General features: G+C 39.7%; 1 pseudogene; it reads left to right on the top strand.

The window, feature by feature from the left end:
* Nucleotides 1–15,066, top strand: part of LOC104416613 — a 103,509-nt pseudogene extending 88,443 nt beyond the window's left edge.
* The last annotated feature ends 763 nt before the right edge of the window (nucleotides 15,067–15,829 follow it).

Raw genomic sequence — 15,829 nt, 5'->3', positions numbered from 1 at the left:
TTCAATAGCCGTACCAACATTCTTAAAACCAAAACCAAAGAGTTAGGCAGAAAAGGGGGCACTTGATGACAGGAAAGCCGGCGACCAAAGCATGGTGGATAACTGCTGTGTCCTTTACATGGAAATCAAAGGACGGGGGGTTCTTGGCGGTTCAAATTGAAAAGGAAATGGTTAATTTTTTTTTCTCTTTATCATTTAGGAAAGACTAGAAAATTTCAAGATAGCAAACATTCTCTAAAATTTCTCTTAGACTCGAACCCATAATTTATGATAGAACTAGATTACTAATCCTTGATTATTTGAGGAATCCTTCATCATTGTTTGTGAATGATTGACTTTTTTTCAATCTTTTCGACCTTCGTTCTATAGGAGTAGGTCAAAATTTTGCTGTTTTTATTGTTTATTTATTCATTGATTATAGAATATTTCCACATTCCCATTCTTCCTTTCAAATAGCCGGTTTCAATTAATTCGTTAGACATGAGATATTTTTTAACATTTGGGGTTTAATTGTCAGCATATCATCTCAAGTTCCTAAGAGGATACAATGTTGACTTGACCAAGAGCCTTGCACAGAGTGTGAAAACAAAGTAGAAGCCCACTAACAAATTCCTTCTGATTGTGTATACTCAGTAGCGCAATGGATTATGCCATGAGAATGTAAAGCATCCTTTGGACACAAGAATATGCATTTTGTTGATCATTTGTACTTTATTGAATGGCAGTCCCTGCAAGATCTTTATTTATGATCAATTAGGAATAACTGTCGTAATCTACCTTCTTGCGCATTTATGGCTTGTTATGCATTTACATGTCAATCTACCTCGAAGTGTCACCTGAACATTATTTCAAGATGGAGGTTGGAAGAGGAAGATTGTATCCTTATTCAGGAAACGAAAGCAGGTGGTATATAAAAAAAAGTGTCATTAAAAGTGCAAGATTGAAGTAATTGATTGAGTATCTAACACGTGATTTGCTTCTTTCATTAAAATTAATTTTTTATGTTAAGCACATCTCTTGAGTGTTGATTGTCACATCGGTTGTTAGTTTGAGGTAAATTGTAAAGTTGACATGATATGTTACTTTATAATATGGTCCGATTTGTAGACACAAAGAGGCCTCATGTATTCAAATGAAAAGAACTTCGATGTCAACTTGCTACAAAGCAGTCCATTCTATTAGTTGAGATGCATTTGTTTTGTGAAAAATATTTTTAGGAAGATATCTTCCTCATTTTTAGATATTTGGTTCACTTAAGAAAATGAGTCATTTAACTTAAATTCAAGAAAACGATTTCCCTTTTGAAAGAACCGAAACGTTTTCAAAAATGTTTTTCCTAGTCTTAGGGTGCTAGGTTAATGAAAATTTTATTCTTATAAAATAATTTTTCAAAAAAATCAAAATTTTATTTTGAATTTGTACTTATTATTCTTTTCTCTTCTCTTCTCTTCTCTTTGCTGTCCTTACCTGCCGTAAACCTAGCTCCTCCTCCCCTCTCCTTCTCTTTCGCCCCTTCCCCTTCGCTGCCGCTCTTCGGTACGCTGTCACCGGCCGCGTCCGGAGGATCATCGCCCTTCAGAATGGCTCAGCCTGCCACGAGCTCTGGTCCGTCGCCATTCGCGTCAAGTTCCTCTTCGCCATTGCTTGCCTCGTCGGGAAGCCCTGCTGCTTCTCTGTTCAGCACACCTACGCCTTCTTCCAGTGCAATTGCAAGTTCGTCCTTGTTTGGGCCGGCCCTGCCTATGCTTTGAGGTCGGCCAAGCTTCGGTGGACGGAGCCGGCGTAGAGGGAGGCAAGGTCGTCGGAGATCGCGGCGGTGGCGGTGGACAGGAGGAAGGAGCGATGGGTGAGGTGGAGAGGCCGATGGGAGAGAAGAAAAAAGAAAAAAAGAGAAAAAATAAATATTATTTAATTTTTTGTTTGTTTGAGATAAAGTATTTTCCAATGGAATCCAAACATCAAAAACCATGTGCAATCGTATATTATTAAACAAAGGAAAACTCATCGTACTCCTATCAGGAAAATATTTTCACTTTTTCCAACTATATTAACAGGTGAACATCGCAAAAGCACAGCGCTAAGCTCCTACCGTGCTGATAACGATTGTTAGGTTTCTTCCCAGCTCGTGTTTCATTTTCCAGGGGTGTGCTAGCGGTGGAGACCCCCGTAGGACATCTGCGGCCGTGTCGACCTGGACCGATTCCCAGTTCCTGCACGGAGCGCACGTCCAGCATGGCAAAGAGGCAAGAGCTGCAGGGCTGCCCTTTCAGCGTGTAGACGGCAAGAACGGAACACGACCTCAAAGATAGATTTAATCTTGTTCTGGATCCACACGTAAAGGATTCGGGCGAGAGGCCCGGCAAGCAACACGAATAGCAAGAGATAGGGGAAAGAGCGAAAGGGAACCGGGACCAACAACGATGCAAGGGAGGCCACCGAGAGCGTGGCGGTGAGCATCATGAGGATGCGGAACGCCGGGGCACAGCAAGCAGGACCCAACGACAGATGAGCTGCGATCGCCAGTGCGAAATAGAACAGAACGCAGTAGACAGCAAGGGAGGTGGTGAAGGGGTGGGTCTCGAATGGAGACTCAGGTTTCCCTTGATATTTCACCTCAACGAAGTTGAGAAGCGCAGAAACAGTGAAGGCGAGAATGGCGTGGAGGGAAGTGAGGCCAGGGAAACCTCGGACGTTTGTGTGGGGACGGTGGTCGGTCGGCATTGGGGTCGGCTCATAGAGGATCTGTAGTCCTATGTAGAGGATGATTATGGAAATGGTCGGAGAAAGGGATGGCTAGAGTGGGAAGCATATCTTGGGGTTTTATAGTGGAATTTGAAGACAATGGCAGTCTTCCACGAGTATAGCAACTGAGTAATTTCCCCAAAGGATTCGCTTTCGGTAAGTTTCCAGTAAATTTCGCCAAAATATTATAGTAATGCTTAGTCAGCGGGCGACGACCGTTTTGACTCGAGCGACTTCTTCTCGGCACTTCCACGTTGCCTTGCGATCTTGCGATCGACGACGTGGCCATGCTCGACGTCAGCAATAGCGTATAATCCCTCTCGAGTGTCCACTCGGTGGGGGTGGTCATGTGAACGGTGAAGCCACACACGGATGTGAAAATTTTCTCTAACAGGTTTAATATCCTAAAAATAAAGTTCGCTACCAATTTTATCCTATAGTCATTTTAGCAAGAATATTTAGGTTCGCTCCCAATTTTATCCAAATTCCATACACAGAGAGAGATACTTCTGAAAAACATATTCTACAAATCATTTTATAGGAATATGATGGGAAAAATTATAAAAAATTTCATTTTCTTAGGATATTCCACGAAAAACTCCAAAATGGTACACCTATGATAAACTTATCACGAACTAATTTTTTTTACTACCAACTAATTTTTTTACTACAAAAACTTCAAATTGATACATTTATGATAAATTTATCCTCAATTAGTTTTCATTAAATTTGGTTAATACCACGAAAATCTCTAAGCTATATGCCCGTTAAATTGGGGAGTCTTCAAGGGTTTGGCTCCATAAGATTCTTTCTCAAAGCTTTGACAATACAGCCTAGCCTCTTCAAACTAAATCGGGCGGGGACAATCCATTGGATCTATTCCTCTTTTCTTATGCATGTGGAATTATGTATCAGATTCAAAAGCAAAAAAAAAAAAAAAAAGAGTCAAAAGATTGAGTACATAAGATGACCTTTGTGTAAGAATTGTGGTGTGGTTATTCTAATTCACTCAGGTTACAACAATATAATATGAGTTATTGGTAGCACATATTCACTCGTTTGGTTTAATAGAAGATATAGGCTGCCAAACACTTAAGGTTTGTTTGATAATCATTCTATATTTCTATTTTTCTATTATTTTGTTCTTAGAAACAGGAAAGGAACAAAAATCCATTTGGTAACGTTAGCAAATTTTTTTTATTTCCCGAATAGATTAGTAGCCGAATAGATTTGGAACGAAACAAGAAGTAAGTAAAACTCACTTCTTTTTCTTGAGAATAAAAAGAGAAATAAGGCTATTTTTGAAAAACAAGCTCAACGTAACCTAATGCTTGTTTTTACACAATCAACACAAGGTCCAATTTCCCGACCTAATCCAAGTCCCCATTTTTCAGAATAAAAAAAATCATAAATTTAGGGAAAAAGTTAGAAATTAGATTTTGAGTAGTTTTACCAAATTTTAGAGTTAATTCTAGTTTAGAATTAGTTTAGCATAAAAAATATGAAATTGTTTGATGAAAATTGGATTCAAAGTTGAATAAGCTTTTAAGGCCTTACTATATGGACTTTTGAATGTTGTTTTCTTTTAGAGACAATATTAGGTCGCAAGAGCTTGGTGACTCTGGTATTCTTCCTTTAAGATAATATTAGAGACATCTTTCAAATCATCTATAGTTCTATTTTAATAGAAAAATAGATGGCTTTGAATAAGTATTTTGCATTATCATTTGTCTTGTGTTCATAGCAAATAAGTCTATGCTCCATGAATTTTCGATGTCATTTCCTTGAAGGTTTGACGAGTTTGTACAAATAAGTGCACCAAAAATTGACTCCATCCTCAGTTGTTCTGTCATCGCCCATTCTGCTGAGCAACGTTTGCTCTTTTTCTTGCAATTAAAAATGGTCAAAAGGTCGAGCGACCCCAAGAGGAGAGAGGAAAAGATAAGGAAAACGTTGACATTTATAATGGTGTCCCACGGACAAGTCAGTGGGAATCGGCACGTGTTGGTGGTCTGACCGTTATTTGCTTCCCTCCTAATCTTTTGTTTTCTAGCGGGTTCCCCTTTGTCCGTATTAACAAAGGAGAAAAACGCCACGAGAAAAAAAAAAAGTTCAAAGCTCCCACCCTTTGGCTCGACGCCTGGACAGGGTTGACCCCGGGGGCGCACGTGTCGCCGCCTCCTGCTTGGTGGCTCGCGACAAATATCTGTCCGGAGGCGCGACAAATATCTGTCCGGAGAGAGAGAATCTATTCCTTTCTGGGAGGCTATTGGATTGTTTTCTCTGATTGGTGGGGGGACGCGCCGGTCGCCATCCCGCTTCTCTTTCTAGATTTGAACTTTTGGAACCATTCAATAACATAGGGACAAAGTTTGGAGTCCCCACCACCCCCCCCTTGACATTTATAATGGTGTCCCACGGACAAGTCAGTGGGAATCGGCACGTGTCGGTGGTCCGACCGTTATTTGCTTCCCTCCTAATCTTTTGTTTTCTAGCGGGTTCCCTTTGTCCGTATTAACAAAGGAGAAAATACGCCACGAGAAAAAAAAAAAAAGTTCAAAGCTCCCACCCTTTGGCTCGACGCCTGGACAGGGTTGACCCCGGGGGCGCACGTGTCGCCGCCTCCTGCTTGGTGGCTCGCGACAAATATCTGTCCCGAGGCGCGAAAAATATCTATCCGGAGAGAGAGAATCTATTCCTTTCTGGGAGGCTATTGGATTGTTTTCTCTGATTGGTGGGGGGACGCGCCGGTCGCCATCCCGCTTCTCTTTCTAGATTTGAACTTTTGGAACCATTCAATAACATAGGGACAAAGTTTGGAGTCCCCACCACCCCCTTGACATTTATAATGGTGTCCCACGGACAAGTCAGTGGGAATCGGCACGTGTCGGTGGTCCGACCGTTATTTGCTTCCCTCCTAATCTTTTGTTTTCTAGCGGGTTCCCCTTTGTCCGTATTAACAAAGGAGAAAATACGCCACGAGAAAAAAAAAAAAAAGTTCAAAGCTCCCACCCTTTGGCTCGACGCCTGGACAGGGTTGACCCCGGGGGCGCACGTGTCGCCGCCTCCTACTTGGTGGCTCGCGACAAATATCTGTCGCGCCTCGGGACAGATATTTGTCGCGAGCCACCAAGCAGGAGGCGGCGACACGTGGTGGGGACGCGCCGGTCGCCATCCGGCTTCTCTTTCTAGATTTGAACTTTTGGAACCATTCAATAACATAGGGACAAAGTTTGGAGTCCCCACCACCCCCCCCCCAACTTCCCCCACCCCACCTTCCTCTCTCTCTCTCTCTCTCTCTCTCTCTCTCTCGTTTGGAGAGAGGGGGACCCATTACCCGAACTCCTCATTTTAGTGATGGCACGGTTAGATAATACTAATAGATTTATTAAGATTGATCTACAAAATCGGTGTGGGATTATGGATAGATATTAGATAAGTGGGCCATGTTCAACACCTGATAACAGTATGTATATTTGATTTTATAGACCAATCTCAAAAAAACTTGAGGTTTTTAAGATTTATGCACCTGTTTATTATAATGCCCAAAAATTTACAGTTAACATTCTCATATTGTGAGGTATAAACTATAGAACTCTTTGCTGTCATTTCCAACCATTCATCTTTAACTAACTGTTACATTGGATTTTCTAATGCCATCTTAGAATATTTGGATCAATTAAATCCTTACAAAAGTCTAGTTTTATTTAAAAATGAATTGTTAAATTTCCACTAACTTTTTTATAATTAAATGAAAAAAATGGGAATAGAAATTCTAGAGTTGTACCAAACGCATTTATGTCCTTTTTCTATTCCATGAATAAAATTTTTGTATAATTATTAAATGCATTATTCTATTCAGAAACTTATCTAAGAAATTAAAAATAGAAAAAAAAAGTTATGAACAAAATTCCTCCCGATTTCAAAAATGTAACTAAACGCATCCTTAGCCTCCCACCTCACCTTGCAATCTCCACCACATCAGCATAATTCCTCTCCACTCAGTGACACATGGGACCCATGTCCTATAGGGATAGATTTGAAAATTCTCTCTAATATTTCAAAATTTCGGGTCTCCCTCTTGTCAATGAAGAAGACTCTCTCTCTCTCTCTCTCTCTCTCTCTCTCTCTCTCTCTTCCCCCCCTTTACTCCCAATCCGCCGAATTCTTCGGTGCGTCACTACAGCATAATAAAATAGACAGATTCATTCAACTATTGAAGTGTGTTAAGCCACATCAAATTATGGCAAACCCTACGGGGAAAGCTTATGAGTACAACTAATAGAGAATGCACTAATTGATTGTTTTTTTTACCTTTCTAGTATGTATCACTTCCTATCTCACCTTAACAATTTCTGAACTTCTAAGTTATATCCACCTTTTCATCTAAACTTATGTTGAGAGAATTTTTGTGTGAAGCATGAAATCCTTTACTATTATCTTGTAGACAAAGTTAGAGAGGTACTAAAGCTTGACCAGGAAATAAAAGATCTTGCTAAGCTACTGATTGCAGAGCAGTCACTGCTCATGTTTGGCAGAGGATACAACTATGCTACAGCTTTGGAATATTCTTTTATAGTAAAGGAAGTGGTATTAATGCACAGTGAAGGAATACTTGCTAGTGAGATGAAACATGGTCTTCTGGCTCTAGTGGATGAGAGTCTGCCTATTGTTGTGATTACTATTTATGTTGCTTGCTTCAGGTTGGCTTTTGCGGTATATGTTAACTTGCATCCCAATAATCTCTATTTGGTCTAGAACCGAGTGTGTCAATGTAAACAACAAGCAGCAATCAATTATTCAACAACTTCGTGCCTGTAAATGACGCCTGATTGTCATGTGCTCAAGGGGAAATGCTGCCGCTGTGTCTCTTGGCGGAGCATGTAGAGTCATTAAAGTTCCTTAGTTGGAGGATTGTCCTGAGCCTGTAGTCAATACAGATGCTTTGCAGGTACAGGGTACTTACAATAGTCTCTTTATGCTTATCTATCAAGAGAAAATCTCTTTATGCTTGCCAAGATGCAACATTTTTTTTTCATGTTGTACTGAATGTGTCATATCTTGTTGAATACGAAGCTATGATGTAGATTAGGTGGAGCTGGAAGGGAGCATCTAGTTTTCTGTTTCCTTGATTTGTTTTATGCTCTTGGTGTGTGTTTTTGGATTAAGGGTTCCAAAATTCTCTCTATAATTTGGGGTTTAGTTCTTAAAGAGATTTCTTTTTTATGTCTCAGCTAGCACAAACATAACCAATATTATTGATTGATCCTTGTCATTATGCTGTTCGAACTATTTTGGTCTTATAAAGTACCTTAATATTATTGTTTCCTCTTTTCTGATAGTCTGTTTCATTTTAGTTGATTTTGTTGATTCGTTGAACATGAGAAGATTTTTAACTTTTGCGCTGCAGTCGTTGGTGTATCAAGCCTAGGAAACTCGCAAAGAGTGTGACAACAGAGTACAAGCCCACTAATAGATTTCTTCTAATTGTGTTTATCTAGCAGCGAAATGTATTCTGTCATGAAAAATAAAGCGTTTTTGCAGCAGAGAGTTTAGATTCTATTGATCACATTGATTCGCAAATACTTGTACCTTTCTAATCAATTAGGAAAAATTGTCATAACCCAACTTTGTGCGCATTCATGGCTTGTTATGCATTCACCTATTAATCTATACCTTGAAGTCATAATCATGGTACCCGATCATTGTTTTTTATAATTGACATAGCAAGAATGACTACATTTTAGTCTTATCTTGGATGCCATGCAAATTAGAGACAATATATAGTTCATTAGTGCCTTTATTTTCAAGGTCATGAAAATGGTTATTGCCGACATTGTAGTTATCATAATTAGCATTCTTGAGGGTGCGGCTATCCTCGAGTAATACCATATTCGGAGACTCCTTTTTTATGGTGGACTTTGTTTGAAGTATCTTTTGCTGTATCATAAGATGCGAAAGGAGTCTGGTGAAGGGAAGAGGAAAAATGCATCCTTATTCTAGAAAAAGAGCCGGGGTGGGAACAAAAAAGTACTTATTAAAGGTGCAAAATTGATGGAATCAATCGAGTTTCTGAGACATGATGTTGCTTTTTCACTCAGATCGGTTTTTGATGTAAAAATGTCTCTCGAGTGACGATTTTCATCAAACTGTTAGTGAATTCCACATGGTTCATACCTTTCTCGGGAAATACTCTTGAGGTTACTTGTACTGTCTGTTGAATCGACCAAATGGGCATATTAGCATGTATTCCTCCATGGAAACATTCCGCTCCGTAGGCACTGTGGGGACTTGTGTATATGAATGGAAAGATCTTCATGTCAACTCCCTCCAAAGTAGTTGTTTATGGTCTCTCACTTTGACATGTTGTTACCTGAGTTCATTCTATTAGTCAATTGTGTTACAAGATACAATGCAACTCTCACACGTGAAGCTCGCCTCGCCGAAACTGATCCGAAAATTTTCTCCAATAGGATTAACATCCTGAAATGATCTTTTGTCCCATAGGATTAATATCCTATGTACAAGATGATATCAAAGTAATCGGATAGAAAGATGGGCTAGTAGAACAGGGAAAATACTAATGCATTAGAGTGGGAGCAAATCTTGCTTTTTATAATGTGAGTGGTTGAGCACTGCACTAGTAGAGTGTCGATCTATTCTATATTTGTGTCGCCACTTTTCGGAAGTTTGACGAGGCTGGACCAAAGGAGGGTGACCTAATACTCAAACTGTCGTCTTGCAATGAATGCAACGGGGGTGGGGACATCACACGTAAGATAGCATACTATGACTTTCATGTCATGTCCACGAAACTCTTACGTTCATTTTCTGCTTCACACATCGGAGGACAAACGAAAGTTGTCTAGCTTTTCTACTTTATAGAGCGCTGGATGGTCGCCACGTATTTATTTCTTTATGGAGACAACGAAGCAGACCCTCCAATGAGCCAAAAGAGTTGAGTGCCTCCAAAATGCAAGATTCCAAGTCGACATTGATTAATATACAAGAATTTTAAAAAGAACCTCCGGAGAAAACGAAAGTTTTGGCTGGGCAGCTCGGAAGCTGGTCTTAGAACCCCCTCCCCATTCGCCCGAATAAAAATGGAATAAGACGGGTGTTATGAAATTTACCGGTGGGCCTTGGACAGATATTATTGGTCGAGGCTTATGCCAGCAGATCTGAATCTACAAGGGCCCACCTCAATTCCTAGATTCAGTGCGCGATGGCAGTTCAGCCATTGTTACTTGCTGCTTGCAGGCTCGAAAATCTCTCCTTCGCCTCTCCTCCTTGTCTCAAAATTGGCTAATCATGAAATATTGTTTATGGTCGCCCTCCTGGTTACAGGCGATAAAAATCGTTTTTCAAGTTGAGAGGATGTTCCACAAAGCTGGGAAATCGATGGAGGTGGAAGAGGGGGATGATCTCTCTTCCCAGTGATAGGATTTGTTTATTCTCTGCACTTCACTTGCAGAAAAATTGCAGGAGCTTTTTACAATTTCCTCTCCCATTTTTCACTTTAGACAAAAGATAACTAGGTGCCACCAAGGTCACATGCAAAATGCATACTTGAGCAATCCCGTTCACAGTATGTCCATCTTCTAGAACGGGTGCACTTCTTATATGGTCACCTTCTACTGAACAATGGACACCCGTATATTGTTCACCCGTACCTATATTACTAACTTGCTTAGGCTTTGAAAGCATCTCAGTCCTTTTAATCATGTCACTTAACCTCTATTAGATAGAACGAAAACAAAAGTGCAATAGAACGGAAGCCATTTCTTGACAAAACCGTTACTTTGGTCCGTTTCTTTACTGGCTAACTCTCTGATGCATGTTGAAAAGCAGAGCATACTGAAGAGCTGACTTGTTGCAGAAGCTAGCTGCTGAGTCCCTGACCCTTTTTCGGGTTTTGTACAGAACAATTGAGAGGTGAATCTGATTAGTTGCCATCACGCGAGAGACTTGATGACAATTACGTCATAGTCACAATATAAACAACACAAAGGGAGTTGTATGGATGATCATTTTCCTCTCCAATCAAAGGTGAAAGCTTTAGTCAATATGGTGCGAATAAACAAGTCACAGTCCTTCAAAGTATAGTTGAAGGAATAATTACAGCCTTATGAAATCATGATTCTTTCTGGAATGCTTAAAAATAAGAGATAACTACACCAAAATTTTTATAATTTTTTTGAAAAATGCAATTCAATCATAGAACTCCGAAAAAGTACAATAAATCATGATACTTGTGGAGTTGATTAATGTGGTTTTTTTTTTATTACTTTCTTAAAACACAGCGTTTTGTGGCCTTTTCTTCTTTCTTCGTTTTCACGCTTGCTCTCCCTATCACTATTCATCTTCTTCACCGCACAAACTCAACCACGATGCAGTCATCATTTTTGTTTGCCCGCCAACCAGGTCTCGGGAGAAATGTCACCACCAATCTCTTCCCCACCGTTGACGGCCAGTGGCGAGGCTAAACAACATCCCCTAGTTTCAACTCACCATTTTTGTTGTTCCGAGCAGCCTCTTTTTTTTTTTTTTTTTTTTTCACTATGACAGTTCTCAAGCTGTCCCCAATGCTCATCCCATGCTCCGTAGACTTCTGAGTAAAGGCCAGCGACACCTAGAATCCACCACCGACCGAGATCCAAATGCCCTGTTTTCATGCTCATGTCTTAATCATAATCTACCTTTTTGCTCATTCACAGCTTGTTATGCACTTACCAATTAATCTCTTGAAGACGTAATCATGGTACCTGAACATTGTTACATGATTGACATGGCAAGAATGACTAGGATTAGTGTCATCCAAGACGGCACAATTCTCAGAGCAATATTTTAATTCATTAATGCCTTTATCCTACAGGTCATGAAAATTTTCTATTGCCGACATTTTAGTTATCTATCAAAGTTGTAAACTCCTTTTTTTATGATATATTTTTTCGTTTAAGTTATCCTTCGCTGGATCGTAGAATGTAAAAAGGAGTCTGGGTGAGGTCGGAAGAGAGAGGCTGCATCGCGCATGCAGAAAAAAGAGTAGGTGGGGGAACAAAGAAGTGGGTCATTACAAGTGCAAGATTGATTGAATCAATCGATCATCTGAGACCTGATTTCGCTTTTTCGAGTGGTGATTACGAGGCCTCTTGGATTCAAATGAAAATAATTCAATGTCAACTCCCTCCAGAGCAGTTGTTCGTGGTCTCACTTTTGACTTTTTATCACCTAAGTCCATTCTATTAATCAGCCAAGTTACAAGATACAATGCTACTCTTCACTATATAAACCAACAAAAGCAAAGCCATAAGATCCAAAATGTGCTGTTATTAGTTATCTAACTCGCTGTATATATGTTTCTTCCCAGGTAATGTTTCCCTTTTCAGGATGTGCGAGTTGCCAGCACCCGTTGGGACATTTTGCGGTCGTGTCAACATGGGCCGATTGCCTATTCTGGTACAGAGCGCACATCCATGACCGTAAGAGGCAAAAGTGGGCGCGCCCTTCCACCGTGTAGCCGGCGAGAACTGGACACACTGAGAGACAAAAGTACAATCTTGTGTTGAATCGACGTGTAAAGTTTTTGAGCGAGACCAGGCAAGAGCACTACGGAAAGCCATATGGGTAACAAGAAATGCGGGAAGGAGTGAAATGGGCCTTGGAGCAACAACCAAGTAAGAGGAAGCCACTAAGAGCAAAGCAGTGAGCATCACGAGGATGAAACTCGGGCACAACAAGCGGGGGTCAATGATAGATGAGCAACATGTGCCAATCTGCAATAGAACAGAAGACAGAAGATGGCAACTTAGGTGGTAGACCGTGAAATAGAATCTTGGGTTCCGCTTGATATTTTACCTCGATCATGGTGAAAGCTTTAGTTATAACCATGCGAATAAACAATATGATCCTTTAATGGAGTGGAAAGGAAAAGTAATGGCTTATCAAATAATCATCCTCTGCAAAATTCTTAAAAACAATGACTCAATCGAAACACATTTTTTAGTAGCACAAAACTAGAAATTCAGATTGATTTTGTCTTCCTCTTTGACTTCAAGCCCACCAATTGATTTCTCTCTACAGGATTTCACCCAGCTTGACATGATATATATGGTGACAGTCAGCTCAACAATGATAGGCAACACACATGCATTAAATAAATAAGCTTGACAGTCAGCTCAACAATGATAGGCAACACACATGCATTAAATAAATAAGCTTTTTATTTAACATTTTGAAAGAGAAAATTGCTCTTGTAGTCCTCATTAAGCCACGCATTTGTTCAAGAAAACTATTTCCGTTAAGTAATGTCAAACTTATCCGATAAAGGGGTAATAGGGGATAAAGTTCTTGAGAAAAATTTTGCATTCAACATTCTATATGTGAAAAACAGACCATCACCCAAAGGACTATTGGACCAAGATTGACTAACTACTAGTGAATATATTATTTCATCCAGAAGATTAATCACAAAATAACACAATGACTATTCATCCCTGAGATAACATGATTATTATATGTGATATGATTTGACGAAATGAGATGTCTAGAAGGTTAATCACAAAATAACACAATGGCTGTTCACCACCGGGATGACATGATAGATAGTGCCAGTCACCCCTAAACAACTTCCCACCTGACCAAAATCCAATTTCAAGGTACATATCTCTAAAAGATGAAAGAATTCAGATGCCTCACAAAAATCTAAGCATCTTCCTTAAGATGCAACACTTAACATCCGTATATCTGCAGCTCCAAAGAGGGTCCCAATTCAATATAAAGCTCTAAGACCAGAATCCTCCTACCTTGGTTTAGTGATGGTCTCGTTAAAATTATACTACTTGGTTTTTAACCTTAGACTTGGGGGTTATTATCCCACAACCTATGAGCCCCGAGCTTGATAACTTGACCTCAGCTTGGCGTCGCCTTCTCCTTGCGCTCTTAGACAATTTACGCGAATCCTCATGTAATTCAACTTGCAGTTCCTTTCCATCTTATGAGCTACGCCTATCACCTTAACCGAGGGCTGATAACTATGATCCGTACATTGATGATTTGCCGTTTTGAGCCCAAACTGAGCATTGCGGACAGCTTTCAATATTCGCTTTGGATAAGCATTTTGTCGGCACATACACTTTCTCACAATAATTGATTGTCTTTTTGACCTTCCAAATATGTGTCACTTCCTATCTCACCTTAACAATTTATGGACTTCAGTTGGATGTGACTTTTGTGTCTAAACTCATGTTGATAAATTGTTTGTATGAAACATTAAATCCCTTGTTAAGAGTAGACAAAATTAGATAGGTGCTGAAGCTTGATCAGGAAATGAAAGATCTTGCAAGTTACTCATTGCAGAGCAGTCACTTCTCATGTTTGGCAAATTGGCAGAGGATACAATTGTCCTACAGCTTTGGAAGATTCTTTAAAAGTAAAGGAGTAGCATTGATGCACAGTGAAGGAATACTTGCTGGTGAAATGAAAGATGGTCCTTTGGCTCTAGTGGATGAGAGTCTTCCCATTGTAGTGATTGCTACTCTTGATGCTTGCTTCAGGTTAGCTTTTGTCGCATAGGTTTACTCGCATCTGTGAAATCTCTATTTGTTCTGAAGCTGAAGGTGTCAATGTTGAACATCAAGCAACAATCAGTTATTCAGCAACTCCATGCCCGCAAAGGATGCCTAATTGTCAAGTGCTCGAGGGGGGATGTGGCAGCTGTGTCTCTTGGTGGAGCATGTAGAGTCATTGAAGTTCCTCAAGTGGAGGACTGTCTTTAGCCTATGGTCAATATAGTTCCTTTGCAGGTACAGGGTACTTCCAATAGTTTTCTATGCTTGCCAAGATGCAACATCTTATTTTCCACTCTACTGAATGCATTATAACTTGTTGAAGATGAAGCTATGATGTAGATGAGGTGGAGCTGGATGGGAGCATCTAGCTTTCTGTTTCCTTGATTTGTTTTATGTTCTCGGTGTTTGTTTTTGCATTATGAGTTCTAAAATTCTCTCGGGGATTTGGCGTTTAGTTCTAAAAGAGAGTATTTTTTAAAATCTCGACAAAAGCAAAAGAAATCATTTTTATTGCTTGAGCCATAACATTAGGCTGTTTTTATTTGTTTGTTTACTCATTGCTCATAGAGTACTTTCACATTCCTGTTCTTCCTTTCAAATAGCCTATTTCATTTTAGTAGATTTTGCTAATTTGTCGGACATGAAATGATTTTTAACATTTGGGGGGTAGTTGTTGATGTATCATCTCACGATCCTAAGAGGATACAATGTCGACTAGCCCAGCAACCTCTTAAAGAGTGCGACAACAAAGTAGAAGCCCACCAATAGATTTCTTCTAATTGTGTTAACTCGGCAATGAAATGAATTATGTCATGAGAATGTAAAGCATCTTTCTGATACAGAATATGCATTATGCTAAACACTTGTACTTTATTGAATGGCAACCCCTGCAAGATATTTCTTTATGATCAATTAGGAAAAAATGTTGCAACCCACCTTTTTTGTGCATTTGTGGCTTGTTATGTATTTACTTTTTGATCTGCCTCAAAGTTTCATACTCATGGTACCTGAACATTGTTTTGTTATTAACATAACAATGACGACTACAACTTAGTTTCATCGGTGATGCTATGAGACTTAGAGCAATACGTTGTTCATTAATGCCTTCATCTTAAAGGTCAAGAAAAAGTTCTATTGCTGAAAATATTAGTTATCTTTTTTAGCATTTAGTGGGAACTCCATTTTTTTATGGTGGACCTTTGATTGAAGCATCTTTTCCTACGTCACGAGATATCAAAGGAGTCAGGTAAAGGTTGGAAGAGGGATATTGTATCCTTTTTGGGGAAAAAAGAGCAGGCGGTACAACCAAAATGTGTGTCATTAAAGGTGACAGATTTTAATGGAATCGATCAAGATTTGCTTCTTTTGCGGAGATCAGTTTTTTGCGTTTTGAAGTCTCTCAAGTGGTAATTGTCGCATCGATCGTCAAACCGCTAGTTAACTTCCAGTTCATACCTTTCTTAGGAAATAGTCCAAGGTTAATTGTATAATGGTCTGATTTCCTTTTTCAGTATGAT

The sequence above is a fragment of the Eucalyptus grandis genome, chromosome 8 (assembly GCF_016545825.1).
Source record: "Eucalyptus grandis isolate ANBG69807.140 chromosome 8, ASM1654582v1, whole genome shotgun sequence".
Taxonomy (NCBI): Eukaryota; Viridiplantae; Streptophyta; class Magnoliopsida; order Myrtales; family Myrtaceae; genus Eucalyptus; species Eucalyptus grandis.
Note: the sequence above shows the minus strand (reverse complement) of the source record. Positions and strands in the feature narration are given on the sequence as shown.